Raw genomic sequence first — 12181 nt, 5'->3', positions numbered from 1 at the left:
CACCACTGCCCCTTTATATCCCTTTATACAATTAACATTGGCCTTTTCTCAAAGTTTAGAAGTGTTTGGGGCTCCCAAGAGCGACCCCTAGTGTCACTACATCAACACAGTGTCTCATTCCCTCCATCAGCGAACAGAGGTTTCAAAAGTAACCAGGACGTTTTTTTTGGCTATGGTTACTGTATTCAAATTACTTTTTAGTTGAAAAGTAGTGTAATACATTATATTTCAAATGTTTTAAACCAGCTTTAAACACAATCTGCACTGGGACAATTTACTGTTTGTATCACTTTGCTTGTGTTTGTGGTGTTCAAATCAATCAAATCAAATCACTTTATTGTCACACTACCATGTACACAAGTGCAACAGTAGGTGAAATTCTTGTGTGCAGTTCCGAGCAACATAGCAGTCATGACAGTGAGGAGACATATACCAATTACAGTAAACAACATACTTACACAAAACAATTTACAAATCAAATGTACACATACTTACACAACACAATAATTATATACAATGTACAGTAAACAATACACACAATATACAATACACAATATACAATACAATAAGTAAGGTGTATTTGAAATATATATATATATGAAGTAGTATATTGAGGAGAATATGTTGACAGTCCAGTGTGAGATTATAGATGAATAAATTGCAGTGCTAATTATTGATCGTGATAGATCAAGTGTTCAACAGTCTGACTGCTTGGGGAAAGAAGCTGTCATGTAGTTGGCTGGTGCGGGTCCTGATGCTGCGATACCGCCTGCCTGATGGTAGCAGTGAGAACAGCCCATGACTCGGCTGGCTGGAGTCTCTGATGATCCTCCGAGCTTTTGTCACACACCGCCTAGTGTATATGTCCTGGAGGGAGGGAAGCTCACCTCCAATGATGTTTCTGGCAGTTCGCACCACCCTTTGCAGGGCTTTGCAGTTGTTAGCGGTGCTATTGCCGTACCAGGCAGTGATGCAGCCAGTCAGGATGCTCTCTACAGTACTGGTGTAGAACCGTGTGAGGATGTGGTGGTTCATTCCAAACTTCCTCAGCCGTCTCAGGAAGAAGAGGCGCTGGTGAGCCTTCTTCACATCGGCCTCAATGTGGATGGACCATGTGAGTTCTTCAGTGATGTGGACACCGAGGAACTTGAAACTGCTGACTCTCTCCACCGGTGCTCCATTGATGGTGATGGGGCTGTGTTCTCCATCTTTCCTCCTGAAATCCACCACAAGCTCCTTGGTTTTACTGACGTTGAGGGAGAGGTTGTGCTCCTGACACCAGCGTGTCAGAGTGTGCACCTCCTCTCTGTAGGCTCTTTCATCATTGTCAGTGATCAGACCTACCACCGTCGTATCGTCAGCAAACTTAATGATGGCATTGGAGCTATGTGTTGCCACACAGTCATGCGTGTATAGGGAATACAGGAGTGGGCTGAGAACACAGCTCTGCGGGGCTCCAGTGTTGAGGGTCAGTGATGAGGAGATGTTGCTGCCCATTCTAACCACCTGACGTCTGCCTGAGAGGAAATCCAGGATCCAGCTGCACAGCGAGCTGTTTAAGCCCAGGGCCCGGAGTTTCATATCAAGCTTGGAGGGCACTATGGTGTTGAATGCTGAGCTGTAGTCTACAAACAGCATTCTCACATATGTGTTCCTTTTTTCCAGATGGGAGAGAGCAGTGTGTAGTGTAGATGCAATGGCATCATCAGTGGAGCGGTTGTTGCAGTAGGCAAACTGCAATGGGTCCAAAGAGGGGTCAGAACAGAGCAGATGTAATCTCTGATTAACCTTTCAAAGCATTTGCTGATGATGGGGGTCAGAGCAACTGGAAGCCAGTCATTTAAGCAAGTGATTGTGGCTTGCTTCGGTACAGGCACAATGGTTGATGTTTTGAAGCATGTGGGGACTACAGACAGGGAGAGGGACAGATTGAAAATGTCCGTAAAAACACCAGCCAGTTGATTCGCCTCGCCGTTAACCCATGGTTTCTGGTTGGGGTATATCCGTATTGTTTTGGTTGGAACAACATCCTCTACGCACTTCCTGATGAAACACGTTATGCTGTCAGCGTAAACCTCGATGTCGTCATCAGAGGCGGACCGGAACATCTCCCAGTCCGTGTGATCAAAACAGTCTTGTAGCACAGAGTCTGATTGGTCCGACCAACACTGGATCGTTCTGAGGGTGGGTGCTTCCCGTTTCAGCTTCTGCTTGTAAGCGGGGAAAAGCAGAACGGAAGAATGGTCCGATTTGCCAAATGGGGGGCGGGGGAGGGATTTGTAGTCATCCCGGAAAGGAGAGTAACAATGATCTAAAACCCGGTCCCCTCATGTGTTGAACTTTATGTGTTGGTGGTATTTTGGAGCGATTTGTTTTGAAGTTGGCTTTGTTAAAGTCCCCGGTAACAATGAACGCAGCCTCAGGGTGCGCGGTTTCCTGCTCACTTATACTCCCATACAGTTCCCTGAGTGCCCGGTCTGTGTCGGCTTGTGGGGGGATGTACACAGCTGTGATAATGACCGCTGTGAATTCCCTCGGTAGCCAGAATGGTCGACACAGAAGCATGAGATATTCCAGATCAGGAGAGCAGAAAGACTTTCGCTCTGTCCGCTCGGTGCACGGAGAAGCCCGTGATTTCGATGGCCGAGTCTGGAATCTCCACAGCCAGCCATGTTTCTGTTAGGCAGATAACACAGCAATCTCTCGTCTCTCGTTGGAAAGAGATCCGCGCTCTCAGCTCGCAGAGCTTGTTGTCCAGAGACAGAACATTTGCCAGTAGTACACTGGGTAGCGGGGGTCGATTTGCACGACGTCTTACTCTGATGAGAACGCCGGCTCTTTTTCCTCTTTTCCTTCTGCGTTTCCACAGCCGGGCAGCCCAGACAAAGGGCTTCGCCGGCGTGTTTGTAAACAGCGGGTCGGCATTAAGGAATTTGAAGTCCGGTTTTCGATGTGAAATTGTAGAACCAATGTCCAAAAGCATTTGGCTGTCATAAACAATAAGGCAGACAACATCCGAGACAAAAAAAACAAAGAACTGTAAACAAAACAAACAATAAACCGCAGTGTTGTAACGGGGCTCGCAATGAAGCAGCCATTCTCGGCACCATCTTGAGTCCTGCGTTCTATACTAAATTGTCAAAGCAGTGCAGATGTGTAAAAGAGCTACTAAATGTGGGGATTTTCATTCGTACCCTTGACATTAAAGATTTTTTAGCGACAAAAAAACCCCCATTTTTAACTAACATCCTTACACTGCTGATTAATGGTTACATAGGGTGACCATACACCCATTTTCCCTCTTTTTGGCCTGAAAAAGTGTCTTAAAATGTCCGGGATTAGGCTTGGTCTTCATATTAAGGTGTTCTCTACAGTTAGAACTATCATGCATTCAGTATATTTGTTACTGTATGTTGGTTTTTAAGTGTATACTTGTCCTTATGTGATTATTTTGGCTGAGAATGACTGTGGCAGAGTGTGCACTTTATTATTTATTTATTTATTTATTTATATATTGTTGTGTTCTTCTGTGCATACTGGACAGTAGGTGGCGGTAGAGGTTCAGGATATGTGAATATTGAGAATAGGGGAATAAGAGAAGTGAAGCGTTGCACGAGCTACTATCTGTGCTGTACTAGTTTGCTACTGATACTGTTCATTAAATAATTCCTTATTTAAGAATCTCCTTCATTCTTTCTTACTAAGGATATAACAAATTGGCGACGAGGTACTTTTTTTTTTGACGATGGCAGCTGTTTCTACATTTCCACGCCATTTTTGCCATGTCCTGGAGAACCAACTATTCCTTTCGGCACGTGGCTACGGATGTTCCGGAATTATTTGCTGGTTGTTGGTGCATCTGGAGATGCATGGCCGGTCGAGTGCAAACGAGCACTACTGCTACATTGTCTGGGGACTGAAGGACAAAGATTGTTCTATTCCTTGCCAAATCAAGGTGATTCGATGGAAGATGCGATTGCGGCCTTGGAAGCGCATTTTACCCCCCGAGGGAACATAGTGGCTGAGCGCCACGCTTTCAGGAAACGTGTTCAGGCACCAGGGGAAACTATAATTCAGTACGTAGCTGCTTTACGGGACTTAGCAGTTACTTGTGACTTTGCAGCTATTCTGGACGAAATGTTGCGTGACCAGTTGGTGGACCATGTGTCCAGTCATCGGATTCGTGAGAGACTGCTTTTGGAATCTGATTTGACTCTGGAAAAAGCCATTACTATTGCCACCCAAACAGAAGCTGCTGGTGAACAAGCCAAATTATTATCAAATACTCGTTCTGTTCCTGTGCAAGTAATACATGCAAAGCCTTCACCTGCAGCTGGACGTTTCCGTTGTAGACCACCTTTTAAGCCACCGTCTACAAAGCGTTCTTCAAAGCCTTCGTCAACTACTGACGAACCTGCTTCGTCCTCTCGTGAATGCTATCGCTGTGGATCTCAGAAACACCTTGCAAATGATAGTAGTTGTCCTGCTGTATCGGCACAGTGTAATAACTGTCAAAAGATGGGACATTATTCGCGGGTGTGTCGTTCGGGACAAGCTTGCTCAGTGCGTGAAATTGACTTGCCTGAAGTTCAGTTTCTTTATATGCATGACTCATTAACGGATAAAATTCGGTGCACTACTCTTATTGCAACCGCAACTACGTCTGTGCCTATCGAGCTTATCGTGGATTCTGGGTCATCTGTTTCTATCTTGCCGAAAATTGTGTATGACACACACTTCAAGGAAGACACTTTGCTGCCACCTTCATTGAAACTAGTGACATATTCTCGTGCTCCGATTCCTGTACTTGGCTGCTTACCTGTCACTGTCTCTAAGGATGACATCACCTGCTCTACGTCATTCTTCGTGGTGGAATCTGGCACAGCTCTGCTCGGCATGGATCTTATTAATGGGTTTCGTCTCCGGTTTGAAGGCAATTAAATTTTGCCAGAGCAGTCTTCAACTCCTGTGCTTCGATTGTCTGTGTTGACGCCTTCTGCTTTGGGATGTGCAAAAGGCTTTGTTCACAAAGTAAAGACTTCTCCAACTGTTGCTCCTGTGCTCCAGAAACTTCGCCGCTTACCGTTGTCTGTTAGAGCCGCAGTCAGTGAGGTAATTCAGCACCTTCTCGAGTCTGACATTATCGAGAGAGTGGACGCTTCACCGTGGGTCTCCCCGATTGTGGTAGTACAGAAAAAGTCGGGTGCAATTCGAATGTGCGTGGATCTGCGAGAACCCAACAAGGCTGTAGTTACGGATAGCTACCCACTACCACACATTGATGAATTGTTGTCTTTGTTAAGGGGAGCGTCTGTATTTTCCACTATTGATTTGGAGAGTGCTTATTTTCAGTTGCCCTTACATGAGGAGAGCCGCGATCTGACCGCCTTCATTACTCACAAAGGACTTTTCAGATTTTGCCGCGTACCGTACGGACTTGCTTCTGCACCTTCTGCTTTTCAGAAAATGTTGGCAACAGTTTTGCAGGGACTTCCAAATGTTGCCAATTACCTTGATGATATTATTCTCTGGGGACAGACGCAAACTGAACACGATCACACGCTTAAAGCCGTTATTCAGCGCTTACAAGATGCTGGACTGAAGCTGAATCAATCCAAATGTCAGTTTAACAAAACCAGTCTGCGCTTTCTGGGTCATATGGTGAACGCGCAAGGAATTCAACCTGATGAGGATCACCTTTCTGCCATTCTTCATGCACCAGCTCCAAAAGATGCTCCTCAACTCCGTTCTTTCATCGGGCTACTATCGTGGTACAATAAGTTTATTCCTAACTTTGCCACTGTAGTTGAACCTCTGCGTGCGTGCATCAGGCAGGGCTCAGATTTCGTCTGGTCGGAGGAAGCTCAGCAATGCTTTGATGCTGTAAAAAAGTTGCTCATTGACAGTCCTGCACTTTCATTGTTCGACCCAGATTTGCCTACGGTGGTATCTACAGATGCCTCTGACTATGGTCTGGGCGCTGTTCTTGCTCAAGTTCATGAGAACAAGACTGAGCGCATTGTCGCTTTTGCGTCCCGGACATTGTCACCTGCTGAGTTTGCTTCTGCTTCCGCGACGTGCTCTGAACTGAGTGCATTACGCACACAAATTGCTCACCTTCCTCTTCAACTTCTGTGGATAATATGCTACGTCCTTACTTCAAACTACGTGATGAACTGAGTGTGCAGCACGATTATGTGTTCAGAGGATCACGTCTGGTTGTACCTGTCGCGCTGAGGCACACATTGGTGAGGTTAGCTCATGAAGGCCACCAGGGAATTGTGCGCACAAAACAACGCCTTCGTGAACAGTACTGGTGGCCAGGCATAGATTGTCTGGTTAAAGAGCATATACAGACCTGTCAAATGTGTCTCCTCTGACAAGACTGCCAACACCTCTGCTGCGCCGCTGCAGCCAGTGCCTTTTCCGTCTGTACCGTGGGAAAAGGTAGCTATAGATGTGGTTGGTCCATTTGAAACCGCTGTATGGGACTGTCGTTATGCGCTGACATTGACTGATTATCACAGTAAGTGGCCTGAAGTCGCTTTCACCGCTTCCATCACTGCTCGCAATGTTACCACCTTCTTGTCATCTGTGTTTAGTAGATACGGGAATCCATGTACTCTCGTGTCTGATAATGGAACGCAATTTACGTCAGCAGAATTTGCTATGTTCCTAAAAGAGAGAAACATTCAACACATACGTACTTCTTTGTACCACCCTGCCGCGAATGGAGCTGTCGAACGATTTCATCGCGTGTTGAAAGGCTGTATTCAGTCTGCTGTTCTGGAAACGAAGCCGTGGAAACCTGCAGTCACGGAATTTCTCCAAGTGTATCGTGCTACACCACATTCTGCCACAGGACTATCCCCATTTGAGTTGCTTCATGGCAGAAGGATGCGAACGCGTCTTAATGTTCTTCTTCCTCTCACAACGCGTCAGGATGCGCCTGCGCTTCTGCAGCGAGTGTCTTTGAAACAAAAGAAAATGAAAGCATACACTGACTCCAGACGTGTAGCTCGCACTCCTGATTTCAAAGTGGGAGATTGGGTGCGTGTGCGCATTCCAACTCATGTTCCGAAAGCGCATCCGAGGTTTTCCAACCAAATTGTGCGTAAACTGGGTGCGTGTACTTACCTGTTATCAGACGGGAAGAACTGGCATGCTTCCCACCTAGCTCGTTCTGTTGCACCTGTTTCGGAGACTACTGACATGGATGCTGTGGACTTGTCATTTCAGTTTCATCCTCCTCTGGCGCCTCAAGTTCCCGAAACTCTTCAAAGGGTGTCTACACGTGTGAGACGACCTCCTCGTTGGCTGGAAGACTGTGTTACTTAGTCACCTTGCATTGCGTGACTATATAAGGATGAGTAATTCATTAAGTCATCTTGTTGTTGATTTTAATATGAATGCTACATTCTTAGAATTTTAATAAAACTTATTTTTGTTCTTTAGCCTGATTGAGTTAAGTAATTATGTTACATAACCAAGTGAATGCTTTGGTAATTTGGTAACTTTGTTATGGAGTTTCTTTTGTTCTTAAATATCTTTGTAGACAGGTTGCTTTAAGTGATGGGGGAATATGTTGTGTTCTTCTGTGCATACTGGACAGTAGGTGGTGGTAGAGGTTCGGGATATGTGAATAGTGAGAATAGGGGAAGTGAAGCGTTGCACGACCTACTACTATCTGTGCTGTACTAGTTTGCTACTGATACTGTTCATTAAAGAATTCCTTATTTAAGAATCTCCCTCATTCTTTCTTACTAAGGATATAACATATAACATATCTCACGGCCGCCTGCTCTTTGCGTGCACTCTGTATTTATGTGCACGTGAAAACGATTGCCGGATTGCTCTCCAGCTAGGAAAATCAATTACGTAAGTATTTGTTAATAGAACACATGTTTCACGATCAAACTCGCACTTGCCACGCATTGTCATTTTCAACTGAAAAGTTGACTATATCGAGAAAACATAAAATATATACAGTACGTATCAGAGAAATGTAAACTAATAGGCCTATGACTGATAAAAAAATCGATCATGATGTACATTTTACAACTGAGTCTGTCAAATAATTGCAATATCTGTATGTGACATGTAAAGCTGTGACTTGAGTGTCTCTGGAAAAAATTATGAGAAATTACTACTAAAAGAGCAATTGTCATCAAATCTGATCTTCATGGAATTACCTGGGCTTCGCAGGAGGACTGAAAAGTGTAAGGTGTATAATAAAAATTATTCTTAAAGGGCACCAATTATGCCCCTTTTCACAAGATGCAATTTAAATCTTTGGTGTCCCCAGAATGTGTCTGTGAATTTTCAGCTCAAAATACCCTACAGATAATGTATTATACCATGTTGAAAATGCCAATTTTTGGGTGGGAATAAAAACGAGCTGTTTTTGTGTGTCATTAAATGCAAATGAGCTGGTGCTCCCCGCCCTGTATACAGAATAGGGCAGAGTTTTGACATCTCTTCTTTGAATAACTAGACATAAGCAATATGACTGACAGCAAAAATAGTAGTATTCAGCCCTATATGTTTGAATTCCTTCAGAAGTAACAACTTTGAGAATGAACCAGGAAGTTTCCGAATGGATATTTGATACATTTATTTATTTGTTGCAGAGTTTTTCTCAGTGGTTTTGCAACGATGGATGAGCAACACACACACACACACACACACACACACACACACACACACACACGCACACAAATAATGTTACAACATTCACTATACGCTATAATGAAACAACACACACAAACAAACACATGTTGCATAATGTTCACTTACTAACTGGTGTACAGGTGTACGGCAGTATCCATCATCAGTCATGGGCAGGGCCTGTACAAAGTGACGTTACTTTGTTTTTAGTAACCCAGCACTGCAAATGAAAGCCACTATACAATGCCTGGTCAATTATCTGAATAAGCTTTGCAAACTGTTTGCAAACGTAAAACCTATTGTAGATCTTTTCTCATCTAATTAAACCAAACCTGCCAAGAATCAACAGCAATCCTCAAGTCCCATTTTCCGTTTCAATGCACTGCTAGATTTGTAGATGAGTTCAATATAGATGCTGTTGATTTTTTAGACATCCTCCTGACTCACTTGCAATGTGTTTACTGTAAGTGTTTCACATTTGTAGAGTCATCCTGATTATGTAAATGTGTTTATGTGCTTCCCTTTTTTAGATTCAAGGATTCTCTGGGGTTTGCTGCTTCATCATTGTGATATGGGTTGTGTGGAGCCATCCAAAGCATTTTATTGCTGCGCCCTACCAAAATGTAGATCAGTGGATTGGTAAAGCAGTGAATTGTAGCCAGTGCAGTAGCTGCCGGAAGTCCATAAGTGTATATATTTGTGTCCAGGTCACTGCTTGCAGTGGCTTGAAGCAGTGTTAAGAAAATGTGAGGGCCCCAGCACATGAAGTAGGCGATCTTTACAGCACTGATGATCATCACCTGCTTCTTGCACCATTTACCTTCATTATAAACTGACTGAGATGTCAGACAGGTGCACAGAAATATTACAAAATCTGGAATGCAAGCCCAAAGAGAAACCGAATGATAACAACAGCTTTCAGCCTTACAATGCCATCTGTAGTTGTTTTTGATTTATCAAAGTCATAGTCATCAATACACTTTTCGCTTTTAATCTCTCTGGAAAACAGCGAAGGGCATGCCAAGACTGCTCTTAAAGTCCAAGAGAATGAAATGAGAAGAATGTTACAATTCTTGCACTTCTTTGTGCATGCAGTGTTTGAAAGAGTAGAACTAATGCTCCAAAGGCTCAATATGGTTGCTGTGGAGAACATTCTGCCATAGGTGATATAGGATGTCAGTTTGCAGCTAACAGTGCCATATTGCCATTCAAAGTGTTGGTAAGTGTAGAGGAGTTGAAACACAACAGAAACGAGGGAGATTAAATGTGTTCCAGCCAACGCCACAATCCAAATGGCAACATTCTTAAAACTCCTTTTTGGCAGCTGATGAGAATGAAGGCAAGGTTTAGGGACAGACCCAGGATCAATGCAATATGTAACCAGATACATAATCCTCATCTCATTTTGATTGCCTTGAAATGTATTTATTAAATCTTCATAGTCTGCATTGTTCCAGTCACTGTCGTTTTCAGACATCTTGTAGACCCTGAAACAAAGTAAAATAGATTATTCATCCAATATGAAGATTAAGCAGTTTTCCAACAGAAACAGTTCTTGTGCAGCCATTCTTGACCACAATCTTCCCCTCCATCAAAGCTTGTATCTAGAGCCTACATTTCTGGAGCTTTACAGATGTGGTCACTATGAAATGTCATTATATGGAAAAATAGTGGTATCTTGGCACAGGCAGTATAGGCAATTTTCGCCCACCTTGGTAACGGTTGCTCGCGCTGACAAGCTTTGCAGAACTCCCCATTGGAATTAATGGGAGATTGCCGTGAACTATGCGGTTTTTGATAATAACAGAATTGATAATATTTTTACATGTGCTGGTATGAAAAGTGACATTGTAAAGCATATTTATCTGAAGGTTTTTAAAAGGAATTGTTAAATTGCACAGTAATTTAATTAAAAAATGTGAAGACTGTGAATCAGAATCAAGGCAAATGATTATTACAGTCACTTGAAAAGATTAGCGTAAGTGAACAGAGCTGTTTATAATGTCTCATAACACACTCATTTTGATGCTGTTAACTGTTTATTTACTATCGCTTTTGCTTTGACTTGAATCAATAAATAAATGAATTAACATTCAGTTATTAGCTTTAATTTACCTTGGAGCAAATGTAGGTGTCGTTGCAGATGTTATATGTTCACTTAAAATGGGCACTGACAGTTTAATCCATAACATGCTCTTCTTCAGATTTATTTAAAGTTATTTTTTAAAACTGAAAGAAAAACACTGCAGGTGTCCTCTCTGGGTAACTCGTGTAACTATTACAAGTGACCCAGCAACAACTTGTTTTAATTATTATTATTAGTATAATTTATTTACATATAAATATAAATACACACATATATATATATATATATATACATATATATATATATATATATATATATATATATATATATATATATATATATATATATATATATATTAGGGCTGTCAATCGATTACAATTTTTAATCAAATTAATTACATGGTGTCCCGATTAATTAATTGCGATTAATCGCATATACAAATATTTGCTGAGAAAGCCCCTCATATAACAAAAATTCTATATATAATGATGAAATAATTATACATAGTTATCTTTAAATATATATATATATATATATATATATATATATATATATATATATATATATATATATATATATAATTAAAAAATATTCAGGTAATTTAAATGCATTACATTCTTGTGGCAGAAGAGTTCATCATTGATAAGACCATTCAAAAAGAGGCTTTAGAATACAATGTATTGTTTACTACCATATTATTGATCATAAGTCAATCACTGTCATACAGTTCACAGCAATCCATTTCACAAGTGAATTTGTCAATCAGTTGGAGATTTATTATGAGGGCTTGTTCAAGGACCCGTCAATGTACAATGTACATACACCCAATGTACTAGAAAAACTAGTTAAAATTTGTACGTACAAACAAACAAAAGTTTCTCCAAAATACTACAGTTTGGTGGTACTACAAGCTTGCATTTCTCAGGAATATCTCAGGAAAGCGTTGCGATTAAAAGCGTAAATGTTTTGTCAAATTAATCGCACGTTATTAACACGTTAAATTGACAGATATAAAATCCTGCTTAGACGTTTTCGAACACAAATGACAGGCTGCCATTGGAAAATAGCAAATGTGTGTCAGTGTAATGGTGGCAGAGTAGCATAGGATCCTAGGTTTTTAGTGACAGTGCCACCAACCGAATTAGAGGACCAGCGACCGCATTTTTTTATGGCAACATAGAAAACGGACAACAATCAGAGTCTATAGAAAATTAAGGAAACAACAGAAGTACGATAGAAAAATACATAAATTTCCTTTCATATTATTATTATTATTATTATTATTATTATTATTATTAAAAAAAGATATAAAGCTTGACACACTACAGTTCCAGGTTTTATAAGCAGTATAATAATAATCAGAGTTTTGAACAGGCCCTTTTTTGGTTATTTTAGTTTGTGTGTTTGCTTGTCTTTGTCACAAAAGAT

General features: G+C 41.6%; 1 pseudogene; it reads right to left on the bottom strand.

Annotated features, from left to right (window-relative positions):
* Positions 1 to 9176: 9176 nt before the first annotated feature.
* On the bottom strand, positions 9177 to 10144 carry LOC127637255 (chemerin-like receptor 1; annotated as a pseudogene).
* Between the last annotated feature and the right edge of the window lie 2037 nt (positions 10145 to 12181).

The sequence above is a fragment of the Xyrauchen texanus genome, chromosome 4 (assembly GCF_025860055.1).
Source record: "Xyrauchen texanus isolate HMW12.3.18 chromosome 4, RBS_HiC_50CHRs, whole genome shotgun sequence".
NCBI lineage: Eukaryota > Metazoa > Chordata > Actinopteri > Cypriniformes > Catostomidae > Xyrauchen > Xyrauchen texanus.
This window is presented reverse-complemented; position numbering and strand designations above follow the sequence as displayed.